Below are 16,809 nucleotides of genomic sequence, written 5' to 3'. Positions count from 1 at the left end.
CATGTCCTTCTCTCCTTAACCATTTCCATTTTCTTCCCCTTCCCTCTCCCCATTACTTAGGGTAACTCACATGTTAAAGGTGATGTGAAACTGTCCCTACAGTCACCTTTATAAACAACTTCAGAGAAAAAAAAATAGAAAATTGCAGTAGAGCAATTACAATATAACCTGGAGGCTCCACAGGGAACTCTTCTTAATCACTTCTTATAAGGGGATGATTTATGTCATGAATGCTGAAAAAGTATCTTTCTTACAAAGTTCTGATACGTTTCAGAACACTAGGGTTACTTTTTTTTAAAGGAGAACTCTGATTTTTCTTGCTTTGTATATAAATGTCCAGTCTTGGTTTGAATCATGCAATATTTTGGCCTCAACAATACTTTGCAGCAAAGAAATGACAGATGCCTTGTCATTTGCATGAATAGAGTTAGTTCTTTTACAATTTCCTGCCAAGAACAAAGCAAAGGGATAAAAATGTTTTGAGAAGGCTTGAAAATGGAGATTTCCAACTTAACATCTCTAACTCAAGATGTCAGGGTAGTTCAGATATCTAGCCAAGCTTTTTGATTCCTACCTCAATCAAAGCCAAATGCTAGAAGTTTTGAAGTTCACCGTTTCCTGCTGTGATGCTAAGATTTGTTGGAACATCTCATGCCCTTTTTAGTGCAAACAGCTAGAGCTTTCTGAGCTATCAAGCTGAGTTACCTTGCGAGGAAAGATTTTGCAAGCAGATAAAACACTGCCTCTGAAATAAAGTGTCAGATAAATCAACATGACAAGTATGCTGAGTGACAGGAATCCAACAACTTTGTAGAATCCTGAAAATTTCACATGTATCCTCTTCTACCCAGTAGGACATTAAGTTGCAGCAAATAGATAATTTAGAAAAGTGATCCAACATCAGTGAAGTGCAACACACAATTCCTGTAGAGTGGTAACTGCAGCAAGAACCAGGTAACTTGCACGAAATGGAGGTCACTAAAGATGTAAATCAGTATCAGGAAACAGGAAAGAATGATGGTGAAAGGGAACATTAAGCACATTGAAAGCATTCTTAAACGCTTTCTTGCCTTAGAAAATGTCACCCTTTTCTAAACTTAAGGGTTTCACTGGGTAGAGCTTCTTCAGCGAAACTGGAAAGTGCTGTTGACCCCTATCCTAACTACTTGCTCAAATTTCAATTAGCCAGCCCATTTTATTGAACACTAGCGAGATATAATAAATGATACATACATATATATATATATATATGTTTGGATTGCATATTATGTGTGATGACATGTATCTGTTCATGTGTGCAGCTGTACACACCATACTTGCATGTCATGCAATGGCACACTTGCGAAGAACATTTGTGAAGATGTTATTGCCAGGTATGTTCCCTGCATCTTTATTAATTTGCAATGCTTTGAATTTCTCTATTTCTAGATGATACTTGGGGAAAGCAGGAAAAAATAAATGGTGTGGGCTGCCCTGACACTATACACATACTTCTATACAGTTCATGTAGGCTACATCTAATCTTATGTGGACATAACTGCCTGTTTGCTTTGATTTTATTTGTCGTTACATTATTTTTAGTGGGCAAGAAGATCAGGGTTGTGTCCCCAAACAGAGAAATGGAGTTTAAAGCCTCAGCCCTATGTTAAACAAAGGATCTGAACTAAACAAATATTAGTGTGCCAAAGCTGTTTTGTATTCCACTGTGGTTTCAGGAGAAAACTGGATTTCATTATGCACTTCGGGTTGGTGATGTAAACTTTTTTTCTGACTGGTTTAATACCCAGTTGTTTGGAGACAATCTTGAGAAAAGAATTTACCAGTTAGAGTGAAGAGGGAAGGGAAGGGAAGGGAAGGGAAGGGAAGGGAAGGGAAGGGAAGGGAAGGGAAGGGAAGGGAAGGGAGGGGAAGGGAGGGGAAGGGAAGGGGAAGGGAGGGGAGGGGAGGGAAGGGAAGGGAGGGGAAGAGAAGGGAAGGGAGGGGAGGGGAGGGAAGGGAAGGGAGGGGAAGAGAAGGGAAGGGAGGGGAAGGGAAGGGAAGGGAAGGGAAGGGAGGGGAGGGGAAGGGAAGGGAAGGGAAGGGAAGGGAAGGGAAGGGAAGGGAAGGGAAGGGAAGGGAAGGGAAGGGAAGGGAAGGGAAGGGAAGGGAAGGGAAGGGAAGGGAGGGGAAGGGAAGGGGAAGGGAAGGGGAAGGGAAGGGGAAGGGAGGGGAGGGGAGGGAAGGGAAGGGAGGGGAAGAGAAGGGAAGGGAGGGGAGGGGAGGGAAGGGAAGGGAGGGGAAGAGAAGGGAAGGGAGGGGAAGGGAAGGGAGGGGAAGGGAAGGGAGGGGAGGGGAAGGGAGGGGAGGGGAGGGGAGGGAATTTTGGATTTGAAGGGTCATTTCTGTGGTGTGCAAGGCTGTTGTGGACAGCTTTTGTTTCTGCTAATATGCACCAGCAGTACTCCAGGGTGATTTGGGCCTTTGCTGACTGGATCGTCATGGGAGACAGGATTCACACTTCTGCCTGGTTATCATCCCAAGACAACTATGACCAAATGTTGAGAGAAATATCTGAAATAGCCAGAATTTTTCTTAAAATAACATTGTGTGCAAGGAAAAGTGCCTATAGAGTAGTAAGATGAGGAAATCAGCTCATCACCTGCTGCTGTGCTGCTTGACATTGCAGGGAATGAGGGAACTGACTGCTGCAAATCATCAGAGGTGCCTGAACTGTCTGCCTGGGGTTCCCCAGAAAATTCCACTGTGTCATAAAATTATGCCTACTATAGATAGGGAGAAGAAAGCAACAGCAGAGTGGCAATGAGAAAATGAGTCACGTTTGAGTTCCCATGCAATAGTCCCTTGATTAGTACTTTGTGTCTACCTAGATCACTTATCTAGATCCTTATAATGTTCCCAGCATCCTAGCAAGATATAAATGAGTTCAGTATAAATAGAGTGCTTATATTCTCCTTATAAAACATTTGCAACACATTGGTGCTCCATATTGCAGACAATTAAGAGAGGCATAGAGAGATATAGGGAGTGACTTGCAAAGATATAAAAAACAGGTATGTACCTTTCATTCACTGACAAAAAAGATAGTTAATACTTGCCTACCATTTATCCCTAAAGTGATTTGCCTAAAGTAATCTCAGAAATCTGATTCATACAGGAAATCCTTTGAGTCTGACTCCACAAAACCATCCCCTCTAGCCTATCTTAAAGCAATGAAACAGAAAGACAGGTGGGATTATAGCTCTGCTCATAAAAAAGGTATTTTAGGATACACTATACTAAGGATAGCTGCTTAAGAGACTTTCGCACATCCACTGAGGTGAAACATGAAGACTGATCTTCTCCAGCTTCTTGTTTTTACATTTCATCACAAATTGCCCTTCATCCTACATGTGTTTCTGATTACTATTGTCCAGGACAGAGAGACCTCAGAGCCTTTGGCAATCAGGTATATTCAAATTTGCTTATGTTTCTTCTCTTTCAGTAACAGATAAATTAAACCTGTGAACAGCCATTTAAAGACAGAATTTTAAATATAGATTTTCTGAAGGGAAATGGTCCATCATTCTTCTGTCTTATGCCTTCACAGTGTAGATTTTAAACTTTTTTTTCTGACTGGTTTAATACCCAGTTGTTTGGAGACAATCTTGAGAAAAGAATTTAGCAGTTAGAATGAAGAGAGAAGAGAAGAGAGGAGAGGAGAGGAGAGGAGAGGAGAGGAGAGGAGAGGAGAGGAGAGGAGAGGAGAGGAGAGGAGAGGAGAGGAGAGGAGAGGAGAGGAGAGGAGAGGAGAGGAGAGGAGAGGAGAGGAGAGGAGAGGAGAGGAGAGGAGGGGAGAAGGGAGGGGAGGAGAAGGGGGGGGAAGGGAAGGGAAGGGAGGGGAAGGGAGGGGAAGGGAGGGGAAGGGAGGGGAGGGGAAGTCTTATGCCTTCACAGTGTAGATTTCATTTCATGTGAAGTAAAAACTGAACTGCAAAAAACATGCCTCTTATAAAAAGCTTTCAATGGATTATGAAATATTACCCACACAATGACGTATTTTCTGTTAGCATTTTTACAGCGGTGCAGGAGTCAATCAGAATCAAGGGAAGAGGTTGGATGGTGGAAGGAAAAGAATTTTTAATGAACAACAAAAGAGGAATTCAAGCTGCACATATTCAGCAACTAAGGCCTTTTCATTGCATCAATGGATGAACTTATAGATCAAAGGCTTTTAAGTGTCATGGAAATGAGGTGAATGTATGCATCATTAAACTCTGTACTTTATTTCCACAAACATAGATTATCAAGCCAACAGACTTATTATAATAGTTTATCCTCCTTCCTAACGTAGATGATAAGATATTATTTAAACTAGAACATGACTTTTAGAGAGGCAAGAAGAACCACCCTTCATTCTTAACTCTTCAAAGCACTTGATAATTTTCTCCAACTATTAATTTTCCTGTTAGAACACTTTCTAGGTAGGTATCTGTTAAGCTGCACTACTGGGCCACAGTCCACTGCACTATATGCTACAGTTTAAGTAGCTAGCTTGCTTGCTAGTTAATTCCCTTGAAAGGGAAGCATGAACCACAATCCTCTTCCAGTGTTTTCTGTTTCTGTGTGAGACTCTTTCTTGCATGAGTCTAAGCAATAGCATAAACACATTACACATTGCATTTCACTTCCAGTTCACTGAACTTCAGCCGTAAGAATATTAAAAGAAACATTACCTTGCTTTATCCACTCAGGAGTCTTCACTTCAGTCATGACGTCTTGCCTGATGCTTCTCTGCAAAGTAATATGCAGTTAAATACCTTGTTACTCCTGCATGCCCAAATGTCTTGGATATCTTTTTCTGACAGAGTTGTACCATAATTACAGCCTTATTTGATTCTTCATTGATTTTGTTTTCCTTGCAAATTTCTGCAAGGTGGATCAGAGAAATAAATGTTCTGTGTGAGGGATTATGGAAGCCTATCAGAAAAGATAAGACTGTCCCTCAGGAAGTCACAGCCTGGTTTGGGTATTGGTCTTACTATATGAACATGTTCACCTTCCTCAGATATGTGCCTGGTGCTGAATACTCTGATTTCATTTAAAAGGCTCCCTTCCCTGGGGGATAAAGAGGAAAGGTAGGATGCTCCTCTTCCCTTCCTTGCTGAGGTACAGAGGGAATATCCCATAAGTGCTTCCTCAGAAAAGCTGATATTATCCACAACCCTTACTGTCTCTAGAGGCCGATTAGCTGTGTGACTAGGAGCAGTAGCTTTCTGTGTAGCCCTGCAAGCAGGATCTATGGCAGTCCACGATCTCATTTCAGTCTGAATCTACAAATCAGCTCCATCATGTTTAACTCTGACTTTGGGATGTGAACAATCACTTCTGCTTTACTAGCTGATTTTTACAAGTATAACCTCAAGATGATGAAAAACCAAAACAAGAAAACAAAACCAAAACCACCTGCCAGCTCTGTGGCTTTATTGCTGCTCTGAAAGACTTTTTACACGGAAAATAGCACCTGAGGGAAGGAATTTCTATCTGATGAACTGTGGCAGTTAATTTGAAACACTCACCAACAGGGTTCATATATATGTATATATATATATACTTATATGCATATATGAATTCTCTATACATTTAGTAGCTGCTAGCCAGAGCTACTGCTGGTTGGCTGAACCAGGCTTTCCTCCTCTTCCAGTGTTTGTCTTACTTCTTCCAATAGTGCTGAGATTTCCCTCATCTCATCTTTATGAACCACAAGGTAGCAAAGATGTTACTGTCTAACTGGCAAGATATGAGAGACCTACCCCTCTAAAATGGCACTCAGTGACCTAATCTTATCTGTGCCCTGTGCCTATTTGTAGTAAAAACTGGTAAAAAAAACCCCACCTGTTCTGCCTCTGCAAAACACAGGCTCATGTCTGACAGCGAACAAGGGAGGAAATATTTCAGGCCACAGACATAGTACTGCAAGCAGGGAAAAAGAGCCCCACAACTCCACGGTGGGATTAGGGCTGTATCTTAACAGCAGAAGAACTCACTTGGAACCAGACCCTCGGAAATTTGAAATGCACTTGAAAGCTATTTGTTGACAAATATCTTTGGGAATGCACTTTTCATTTAAGAATTTTGAACCCAGAGTCCCAATATAACCTATCATCTCCGGATAATTATATGTAAAATTTTATCAAATTAAAATTAAAAAAGAAAGTTTACCTCTACATTGCAAAGAGGTTAACAACCATATAACAGGTAAAAGATCAATGATCCATCGGCAGGAGAATTAACAAAGACAAATAAGCCCTTCCAGTAATTTGATCAGTGATCAATATGCATATTGAGTTTCAATTATGTATACCAAATTTTATCTTAATGTTTAAATGTACTTTTTAATCTCTTTAAAGGGAGGTTTAATAATGTCATTTTGTCATTATAAAGAAGAACATGGTTACAGCTTATCAGAAAGTCAGAAATACTTTCAAAATCTTGAAGGATTTTCTAAAGGGATGTATCTTTTTTGTATTTTTGTATTTTTTGTATTTCTCCCTAATTATTTTGGAAGAAGTTATTTACATCAGTCTGTGGAACAGTTGTCAAAACTTGTTTTGGTAAACAAGTTAAGCTTAGTAGTTAGTCTGATAAAAATACATATGGGGAAATAGCCTATGTGTTTTAATTATAGATGTGTTTAAAAAAGTATGAAGTTGAAAGAAAATATTTTGTCATTATCAGTACATTTTACTCTAAAAAATGGAATAAAATTTTCAATTGAAACTTTTACCCTGTTTCATATATTAAAATTAATGCAGTTTTAACGTGGTTGTTTAATCATTGACATTATTGTCTGAAATAGTAAAAGAATATGAACTCAGAACCATTTAAACTTTAACAGCTTCTAAATCTCATTTTTCAAAGAAATGTTGGCTTTCTTGACTTCCAGCTGACAGAAAGGAAGTACGTAAAATAAACTTCCTCAAACAGTGATTGGCATTTATTTAAATCAGCATGCCAAAGCAGCCACAGTGAATTTCAGAAAGTCTTAGAACTACTCAAGTAGAGATTCGAGCATATTTCCAGGAAAGGAAGTTGCTATTTCTATAAGAATAGAACTTCATCTTCAAGGTAATGAAAAAAAATTCTCAGAAACTGCATTTTTACATTATTGGTATAGAATTAAGATTTCTATACTTCATTACTTTGAAACTTTGGCAAACATGGAGTTAAATGGAGCGACACAAACTTCAGGGAAGGAGAATTAAATTACAATTTCATACAGCTCATTAACAGAAGTCAAAGAAAGCATGTATAATCATTAGTATTTGTGTAACCTAATACTAACTTACTGACTACTTGGATTGCAAGGCTTCTCTTAGGCACAGAGCCTAGTTAGGAGAGATGTCCTCCTAATCACTTACTTGTGCTGTAGCAGCAGAAATATTAATTAGCAATAAAGTAGGTTCTAAATTTCTTTGCATTTGACAGAATTAATACAATATAAATTGGTGTGCTATTTTAGATATATTCATAAACCATTTATATCTTATTCTTGTCAAATAAGATAAATCAATACTCAATCATTCTATGTACTATTTGGATTTGCTGGTTTGTTTACTTGCAGCTTTTGTGTACAATGACAGTTTAGAGTACAAAAAGATTCTAACAACATCTGCTCAAATTTAATAAAATCATTCCTCAGTGCTATGGTCTTTTAGTACTAATGGCTAAAGTACATTATCCTTTAACTGACACATACTCTGGATTAGAAAGTATTAGTTTTTATTTAAGGCCTGATCTTCAGGACCACCCATAAGTGGTTTCAGACTCGTCCTTACTCAGCAAGAATTTACATCATGAAAAGAAAGATTTGTGGATGATAGGATAGCAGTGGGATGGGACAGTGTGCATATGCTATGAATCACTTTGGACTTAACATCTCTCCTTGGCTGCTTGTTATTGCAGGAAAGTGTAATTGATGACCTTTGTAGTCCCTTACTGTCCCACATTTTTAAAACTGCAATTAAAGAAAAGGCAGAATATGGTCATCAAGGCACGAATCCAATGACGTATTAATTAGACTAATGATTAGACTCCATTTACTTTTGTTCGTTAAGAGCTTAACACGGTTTTTAATTTTTGCCACGATATTAAAGTCTGTGGTATTTGTGTACTTACAGGGAACAGCTTCTACTTCTTAAGTGACTAAGAATGTGGGCGTTTTATTTGATTTTCATTAAAAAATAAGAGTGACAAATTTTCTGAAGATACTGGGAAATAATTAGATCAGTGGCTGACCTAAAGCTGTGACTTAACATTGGAAAAAGGTTATGAAGACATGCAAAAAATGCTGGAAATTACATGTATATTCCCAGTCTATTTATCTAACACACATACCCAGCTTTAAAACGTTCTGTTAATTTCCTTCTCTTTCACAGCTAAAGAACAAAAAAGTAACATGTTGTAAAATGAAAATGCTGTAATAGAAGTACAGAGTCTTAAATATTTGGGCTACAAGTGCTAAAGCACATGGAAAAGACCAAAATTTCGCCTTCCACCAACCTTCTGACGTCTCAGCAACTGACACTCAGCACAGAGATGAGGATTTGTAGCATGGGCTGTGATTCACTAGCCACAGATTACCATGTTTCTTCTCCTGTTGATCCTTCATTATCAAAACAGCCTCAGGCCTGGATGTGTTTCAGAGGGCAAAGGGATGGAACGAAGAACCCACAAGCCATAGAGTTATAAAATCCAGTGTCTCAGCACAAATACCTAAACATTTCCAAGTTCTGAAGCCAGTCAGGAATTAGTTTCTGCATAATCTTTCAGCAGTCTGTGCTTTTGCTCAGTAGAATATTTTGGTTAAAGGGTTTTTTTGATTGATATGATAACTAATTAAATTTAATGTAAATTAATCCACACAGGTGAAGTAGAGTCAAAGATTGTTTTCCTTCTTTGACTATCAGCTGCAAAGGCTGTTGCAAATTTTCCGTTTTTCTCTGGACGATTTCTCTTTCCAAGTTTTAAATAAAAATTTCAAGCAAGCTCTTTGCTCCCTGGAGTGCAGAGGCTGCCATTTTCATGGGCTCCTCACTGATTCATCCCTTCATGCAAGTCTGCCAGGGTTAAGGAAAGTCTGGTCTTAAAGAACCAATGTTATATCTCAAAGCTTCAAGCTACTGTGATTTTTCAGAGATCTTTATATTTCAGTAGTTAATTCAATATGGAGTCTATACCTTCTGTTTGAAAGAAATATCTCATATGGGTATTTCTCAACGGGATGATCTCAGAGATGTAACTGCATCAGTCCTTCCTGAGAATATGATTAATGATGGCTAGTCAGATGGCTAATGACAGTTAATTGTTGCCTTTTATGCTGCAGGTCTCTCTTCTAGTCTGATCTGACCTTCCCTTCTGACCAGCTGTCATCTTCAGAAGTTCTTCCCAGGTTAAAGATTTGGTCACAATGAAGACTGGGGGTTTCTTTTTGTTTGTTTGTTTTGTTTTCCTTTTCTGAAACAATCTTATACCTACTGGGTTTACTTTACTGGTCATGATGGTCCTTTGCAGTGGCAGCAATATGAGATAAACAAACACTGCTTCTTTGTATCTCTTCTGAGTGGGAATTTCTACACTACGATTAAATATTTTCCTTCTGCATTGATGGCATCCATATGTTGATTTTTTTCTGCTTTATTTAATATTTTCCTTATTCTGTGAACTTTTCCAATTTAGCTGTGTAAAATATTGACTTTTTTGGGTCTAACACACAGTTTCAAACTACAGAAATTTTGAAAAAGTATAGAGTGGACCCTTGAATGAAGAAAAGCGAGCTGAGAGAAAACTAGCAGAAAAATGAATGCAAACTGCAGCACATGACAAATGGAAACAGAATGGAAATGGTAGCAGAATGGAAAACTGCCTAGTTGTAATCAATCAGCAATGGTAGATATAATATAATCACACAAAAAGCTCAGACATATGTTCAGTTTACCACAGCTCAACAAGTTTCTCTGCACTGGTTGAACTAGGGTAATTTTCTGTACTTTTTGTCTATGGCAGGAAAACATCAAGTAACTTTGATTAACTCATTTTCATTGTGAATTCAATCAAATCACATTATTTTGTTTTTGCTGTGGGCTAAATGCTTGTATATTAAAAAGAGATTAAAGCTGGCAGACTATAACCTGTTAATCTATGGCAACATATTTGTCTTCCGAGTTGTTAAGTAGCGACTTGTTTTTATTAACTGTAGTATACTGCGTTAACATTTGTTACTTTATCCCAAACATCCGCTGGCTATAGGTGAATCTGAACTGACATAACAGAAACTTTATAAAACCTGTCAGTGAGCGGTAGTATGAGTATTTGCTCTGTCCCAACAAATCTCTGGGTTTCTATGTGTGAGCACTCTGGTGACACTGTCCTTGTGGAAAATGATATCATAATCATTGAGTTCCAGTCCCAGTTTCAAATAGAATAACAAAGTAAGCAAGATTTTATGATTTGTTCAGATTTATGCAGAGAGGTTGTGCATGGCTGATCAATGAGTTGAGAACTTGAGGTTTAACCCAAACAGATCTTCTCTCTGAGGCTGTCACATGCTTTCTTCTGGTTTTGTTACACATTATTAATCTGATGAGACGGAATGTGAGTAACATTGAAAGTCTCCGAAAAAAGGAAGAGGGAAAAGTGAAGAAACTGAAAAAGAAAGAAGAAACATTATGATGGGCTTTTTGAAGAGTAGGGTAGGACTTCTTAAAACCCAGACCTAAAAGGAGATGTGACTGACTGCTGAAACAGATGTCTGGTAAAATCACGTAATCATATTACTTAAGCTAACTGAAGTCACCTTAGGCTGTCCATGAACAATGATGGTTCTTTACAGATGTTTACCTCATTTCTCTACTGGAAGTCGGAGCAGTACAATATCCTAATAAGGCATATTAATGACTTCCTATATACATCAATATACACATCACTAAGGAGAAGACTCCTTCTAGTGGAAATCACCGATCAGGGAGCGTGGCCAAGTCCATCATGAACTAAAACCTGACTCAGTCTCACTGAAACCATTGAGAGTCTTCCTACCAAGTAAAGTGCGCTTTGGATTCACGGGGTGGGAAACATCAGTCATGCTATTTACATGTTATTCTTGTGAACAGAAGATACTCTTTTCTCTACTCTGGAATTTTTTCAACAGTTGCTGCTCATTATTATAGCTTCTTTCATTTTGTGTGGATAGAAAACACGGACTATCATGGCTGATAAAAAACGAACAAGAAGACAAATAAGTGTATGTACTACTAGGACAAGTGTAGTTAAACCTGCTAACTAGAGGCATAAGGTATTACATCAAGAAAGCGTAGCCAAACTCAAGCTGAATCAAATAACAAAATAAACTATTTTCCTGGACTGAACCTGCATCTGAACTGCTATTTTGACTTTTGTTGAACTTGAACAGAATACAGTTGAAGCAAATAAAGTTGAAACAATTGCTAGTTTTACTCTTTGCCTATATCCCTATTTCCTTCTCCACCTATGTTTTTCCACTCTCCTTTTCCAGCGTCTTGTGAATACAAAATACACACTTATACCTCACTTAAAACTTTGAAATTCCACAGTTAAAGTATACTTAATGCAGACATGTACAGAGTTTCAGTCTAAAAAAGATATTCAAAGAAAGAGATTGGGAAATGTGTCACTGAAGTTACATTGCCTGGGAGGTGACATACCTGTTCTAGCAATTTGCATGGTAGGCTACGATTCTGAGCAGGAATCTCTAGCAGGTGACAGATCAGCTCTCCAGAAGAAAAATCTACATAGCTCATAAAATGAGCTAATTGACACATGTGTGGTAAATCTGAAGTGTCTAGGATGTGACAGACTTGTGACACAGATCAATTGTACATGTGCAGTAGATTTGACATGGTTTAAGTTTGACAAAGCTTAACAAGTGCTGTGTTGGCCAATGTTGGCAAGTCTGAATGGGGCACAGCCAGACAGACAACAAATATGGTTACAGGACACATCAAAAATAATTTTTTGATTGTGTTAAAGATGAAATAGTGCCTTTCAGATCAATCTGTCCCTAAACAAAATACTTTTTAAATTATTTTTTCAAGAGAAGAAAAAGCAACAAGACTTTTCTGTTTTTTTTGTTTTGTCTTGTTTTGTTTCACTCTGTGGGAAATTTATTTCACAGAAATTTCCAGGACAGAGGCTGATCACCAAAAGATGATTGAAAATTCCCAGTTTGCTTTACTTGACCTTCAAGAGGAAAATATTTATTTACTAATACTTGCAGAAAACTATTGAAAAGCAAAATTTGTTCCATATTGGTATTGACATAATAATGGCCTGCAAGCAATATTAATTTTCTGAATGTGCTCTAATTTAACAGAAAAAAAGAACTATTAGAATAACACTAAAAAGGTGAATGATTCTTTTCATATCATAGCAAACATAATGTAAAAATAAATTACACAGTATTCTAACTTTAACCAAGCTACAGGATTGGAAATTTATCACCACATATTTTAATGTTTTAGGATTTTTGGTTTTGTTTTTATTTTTTTCCAGCATTTGATGTAAAATCTACTGTTGAATTTGAGATTCTTTTTTTAATGCATAGTAGAATAGTTAGATGCACCATGAAGCAGCTTAAGCTAATTGAAGTGGCCACAAAAATTGTCAATGCAAATTGAGCCATCTGGATGAACAGATAAAAGCTTTGGAGACACTCAAAAGACAGGTGGCATTCAGTTCCTCTCCATCTCTACTTCACAATATGGTTAGAAAACTGGGAGAAAGAAAAATAAAACTCTTCTGGCCACCAGGATAAAATATAGCGCCAACAAGATATTTTTGAAAAGAACGGAAGGAGTAGCCTACAATATTAGGGAAAAGTTTATTTAGCACACCATCAAAATAATAAAAAAAAAGAATAATTAGCTTAGGTACCTAAGCCAAAGGAGCAGCAATAACTCAGGGTATGAAGCAGAATCAGGCCAAACTGTAAGATAAATCGTTAGCTTTACAGAGTAATGATAACTTTTTATTTAAGATCCTTGACTGGGCTCAGAATATCTGACTTCAGGTTTCAACTCAGTCACACATTTTGTGAAGGACTGGGCAAATCCCATATGAGTTAATTTTCCAAAGTGTGAGCATCAAGCATCCATTTCTCTGTTTCATGTCTGCGAGCTTTATGTATGCTCAGACCTCCTCAAAAATCAGGCTGTATTGCTTTGGAGCTTCCCTTGTAACTGAGCATGCCATTTCCTCTTCTCTTACATATTATATGTCTATTCGGATCCAGATTTTTGGGGGAAAGGATGTTCATGTACTCTGAATTGATATATTCCTTTGCACAGTTCAGTTTGCTGACAGGATTTCTCAATAATACTGTAAAATAAACTATTAGAGCTGGGCAAAATTGTTCAAGCCTCCTTTTCCAGGAAAATGAGCTTTTTTTGAAATGGAAAATACCAACATGGAATGTCATCTTTATAATGCTTGCCTTTTCATATATTTGGACCTTAATTGCACTTTGATTATGCAAAAAGCCTCAAAAAATAGTTCATTAATGTTTTAATAGCATTTTTATTAAGATATTTTGCAGAAAATTTATAAAAACAGCCAAACCCAATTCCCCCCAACATAAGCCTTCCAATTTAAATTGACAGAACTTAAAATTTTTCAGCCTTTTGAAAAAATTCTAAAAGCTCAAGTAGGTCTAAAAATAATAAATAATAACCACAGGAATTACTTGGTAAATCTCAAAAAATAAATGGTCAGTTCTAATGTGCTTATGGATAATATTTGAGCTCACCTGGAAGAAGCCCCTGTTGAGAAAAGCTGATGTTTTTACAGCTGCTCTTTTCACCGAAAGATAAATAGCGCTTTTATTGTCACTTACATGTATTGGAATAGCTTTACATTTCAAACACACATTTGGATTGTTTCACACGTGCTACCCCACACGGTTTTGCTACGAACTTTTTTTGCTGTGTGGAATTTCCTTCCAATTCACCTGGGGGTTCTAGCCATTACGGTGAGAAAAGTTACATGAGTACCTAGATATAGGGAGAGAGATGGCATCTGACAGCTAAGGAATCATCAAACTGTAAAGTACCTAAATATTTAGAAATACTATAGGAGAAGAGCATCCTTTCAGGCCCCCATGCTCTTTCTCCTAGAGGTCATGCATCTCTTCTAGGAAGCACCCCCTTAGCTAGTGTATGTCTTAGACCTCTGAGGGAAACAACAACTATATATTGAGATTTATGGCAGAATTAAGCAGGTTTATAGTTTTAATATTTGATGTCTTGACCCGGATAATCCTGCAGGTCCGGCTAGGTTCACCACTAGTTCTTTAGAATCTATGGCCAGCAATGATCTCAGATATCTTAAATTTTCATGTTTTCCAGCATGTGAACTTTCATGTAGCAGGTCACGTTATGGGGCGAGACACTGCAGTGTTACGTCATGCAGTGGGTGAAAAGCCCTAGTTCTAGGCCACAAAAGGGACAGGCACCTTTCAGTGGGCTTCATTTGAACACAAAGGATGACTAGGCAGCATACTTTCCAGCTATAGGAGCGTATCAGAGCACGTCCCTCCTATGACTGCAGTTATCAGACATACCCGGAGAAGAATGCAGATCATGGATGCTATGGTGTTGTGCAATGTTCATGAGATACAGTCCTAGCTGTGGGGAATCACAGAGCAGGGGCAGAGTTTGTTGTGAGAGTTTCAACAGCTAAGACGTGATAGCTCTGTGCATATTAGTGACCAAGGGTTTCCTGGTGCCAACAGGAGAAACAAAGCTTAACAGAGAAAGACAGTGAAAAAAGCTGGAGCTTCGGGTTACCACTAGAGGGTATTCTTGCTCACTATGCCGATTTCCAGCAAGAGACGTTCTCACAGAAGTCATGGGGCGATAAGGAAAAATCAGTGAAAAAAAAAATGTATCTAAGTTTTGTTGTGTCTGGTTACTATTCTGCCCATTGTAGAGACTTCAAAAGTTTCCACGAAGCTAAAGAAAGTATATTCCATTTAACCGTGGTCTGGTTTATGGCAAATGTCTTTATTTAGGAACAAATTCTTATCTCCAGAGCCCAAATGGAGTAGCAGGTATAATGAAGTTTGACACTTTCTGAAAATTAGTAGGAAAATGGGACCACTGCTTTCATCTTGTCTTCTGTATCGTGCAGAGGACTGAATTGATTACTGAGTTTTTTTTTTTATTTCCATCTTTTCTTTCTTTTTTTGTTATCAATACAGCAATCTAAGGACAGTGTCTGTGGAGTTATTTGGGGAGCCTTATAATGTTAAAGATGGCTTATTTCACATAATTTGTTAAGTTTAGAGGACTGTGGAATGAGCATAGCATAATCATTGAAAATATGCATAAAAGTATATTATTAGACAGGTATTTGTGTTTAAGAGTATGAATTATATTTCAAATTAGAGCAGTACTGATACTTCACAGTTTACATAGATACTTAATGTCTGATCTATAAAACAGGACATTAATTTCTGATTGCATAGTGACTGTTCTGGACAAGTCTTTAGCAGCAAACTTTGAATGTGAGCAATTACATAGAAAACATAGCTGCTTCATTCTTCTGGATTGTTTTTTTCTTACATAGGAGGTTTCCCAAAGACTCACATATTTAAATGACATCTTTGCTCAAACCAGATTATTTATAAGGACTACCATCTCCGGTAAAATGGACTGAATTTTGATATTAGTGATTGACAAAAAGTAAAATGCCTTCCTTTCTTTGCTTTTGTCTCCAAAAATTTTGAAGTGCTTAAATAAAATCCCCAGCCATTAGTAAGGTTTGTGAATGGATTTGAATAAGAAGAGACTAAAATCTTTTAAGATAATTATGAATCATCTCTTGGGTTAAGAAAGAAAAAAAAAAGCAAAGTCTTTTCTTCTTCCTAGGTGGTCCTCCTTTGCTAGAAACAGAAGGCAAGATTCATTTGTCAAACTTAGGCACCTAAAAGTTAGACATTTAAAACCAAGCTAGTCATGCTAGGCTCTTCATATAGTCAAAGAAGAGAAAGAGGCACCTCCAGAGGGCAATTGAGCTCATCTTAGTACAAGCATCTAAGACAGATGAGCTGAATAACCTTTCAGGGTAACTGCCTCATATTTAAATGTCGGGTTTTTAGATGCTCAAAGTGAAGTCATTGTTTCACTCAGAATGACCAAAACGCAGTAGAAGTGCCTAACCTCCCAATATCCTGGATCCAAAGATTTTATTCATTGTAGTTGGTCCTCTGATCACATTCTTTCATCTGAAGGGCTGGGGCAGAGGATGGAGGGAATGGAAAAGGGGCAGTGCTCATCATAAATGGAAAAATGCTGATTTTTTGAATATTGTAATTTTGTATGAAGAAAAAAACAACCAGGCAAAACACTTTGGCTCTTTATTAAGAAAATTAAGAAAATGCCAAACTATTTTTAGTGTTTTATTTTATTCCAAAGGTATTTTTATTCCACAAAAAAAATGTTCCTAATTATGTTGCTAGATACATGCCTGATTGATTGAAATATTTTGACACTTCACATATGAGACGTTTCAAATGTGAACATTCCAGATTTTTTTCAATAAAAGTGAACAGTTATTCTCTAGATAGTATTCCTGATTTTTAAACTAATTCAAATGTTTTCCTACTTCGCTTTCACCAATGGTAATATTTTATGCTATCCTTAACAAATATTCTTAACAGTGAAACAATTTTTAAGGAGGACTTCATATATTCAAACATTCTAAGGTGAAAGGAGCCCTTGTAACTAGACTGTTTGATCTGAG

The 16,809-nt window shown here is 37.5% G+C and overlaps 1 long non-coding RNA gene across 1 annotated transcript; it reads left to right on the top strand.

Annotated features, from left to right (window-relative positions):
• The first annotated feature begins 3,295 nt into the window (after positions 1-3,295).
• On the top strand, positions 3,296-9,648 carry LOC135328129 (uncharacterized). Its single transcript, XR_010388871.1, has 3 exons — positions 3,296-3,445; positions 4,047-4,230; positions 9,362-9,648. It is a non-coding gene; the product is annotated as an uncharacterized LOC135328129 (long non-coding RNA).
• The last annotated feature ends 7,161 nt before the right edge of the window (positions 9,649-16,809 follow it).

The sequence above is a fragment of the Dromaius novaehollandiae genome, chromosome 1, assembly GCF_036370855.1.
Source record: "Dromaius novaehollandiae isolate bDroNov1 chromosome 1, bDroNov1.hap1, whole genome shotgun sequence".
In the NCBI taxonomy this organism is placed as follows: Eukaryota; Metazoa; Chordata; class Aves; order Casuariiformes; family Dromaiidae; genus Dromaius; species Dromaius novaehollandiae.
The sequence above is the reverse complement of the archived record's forward strand: the minus strand, read 5'-3'. Positions and strand labels throughout refer to the sequence as shown.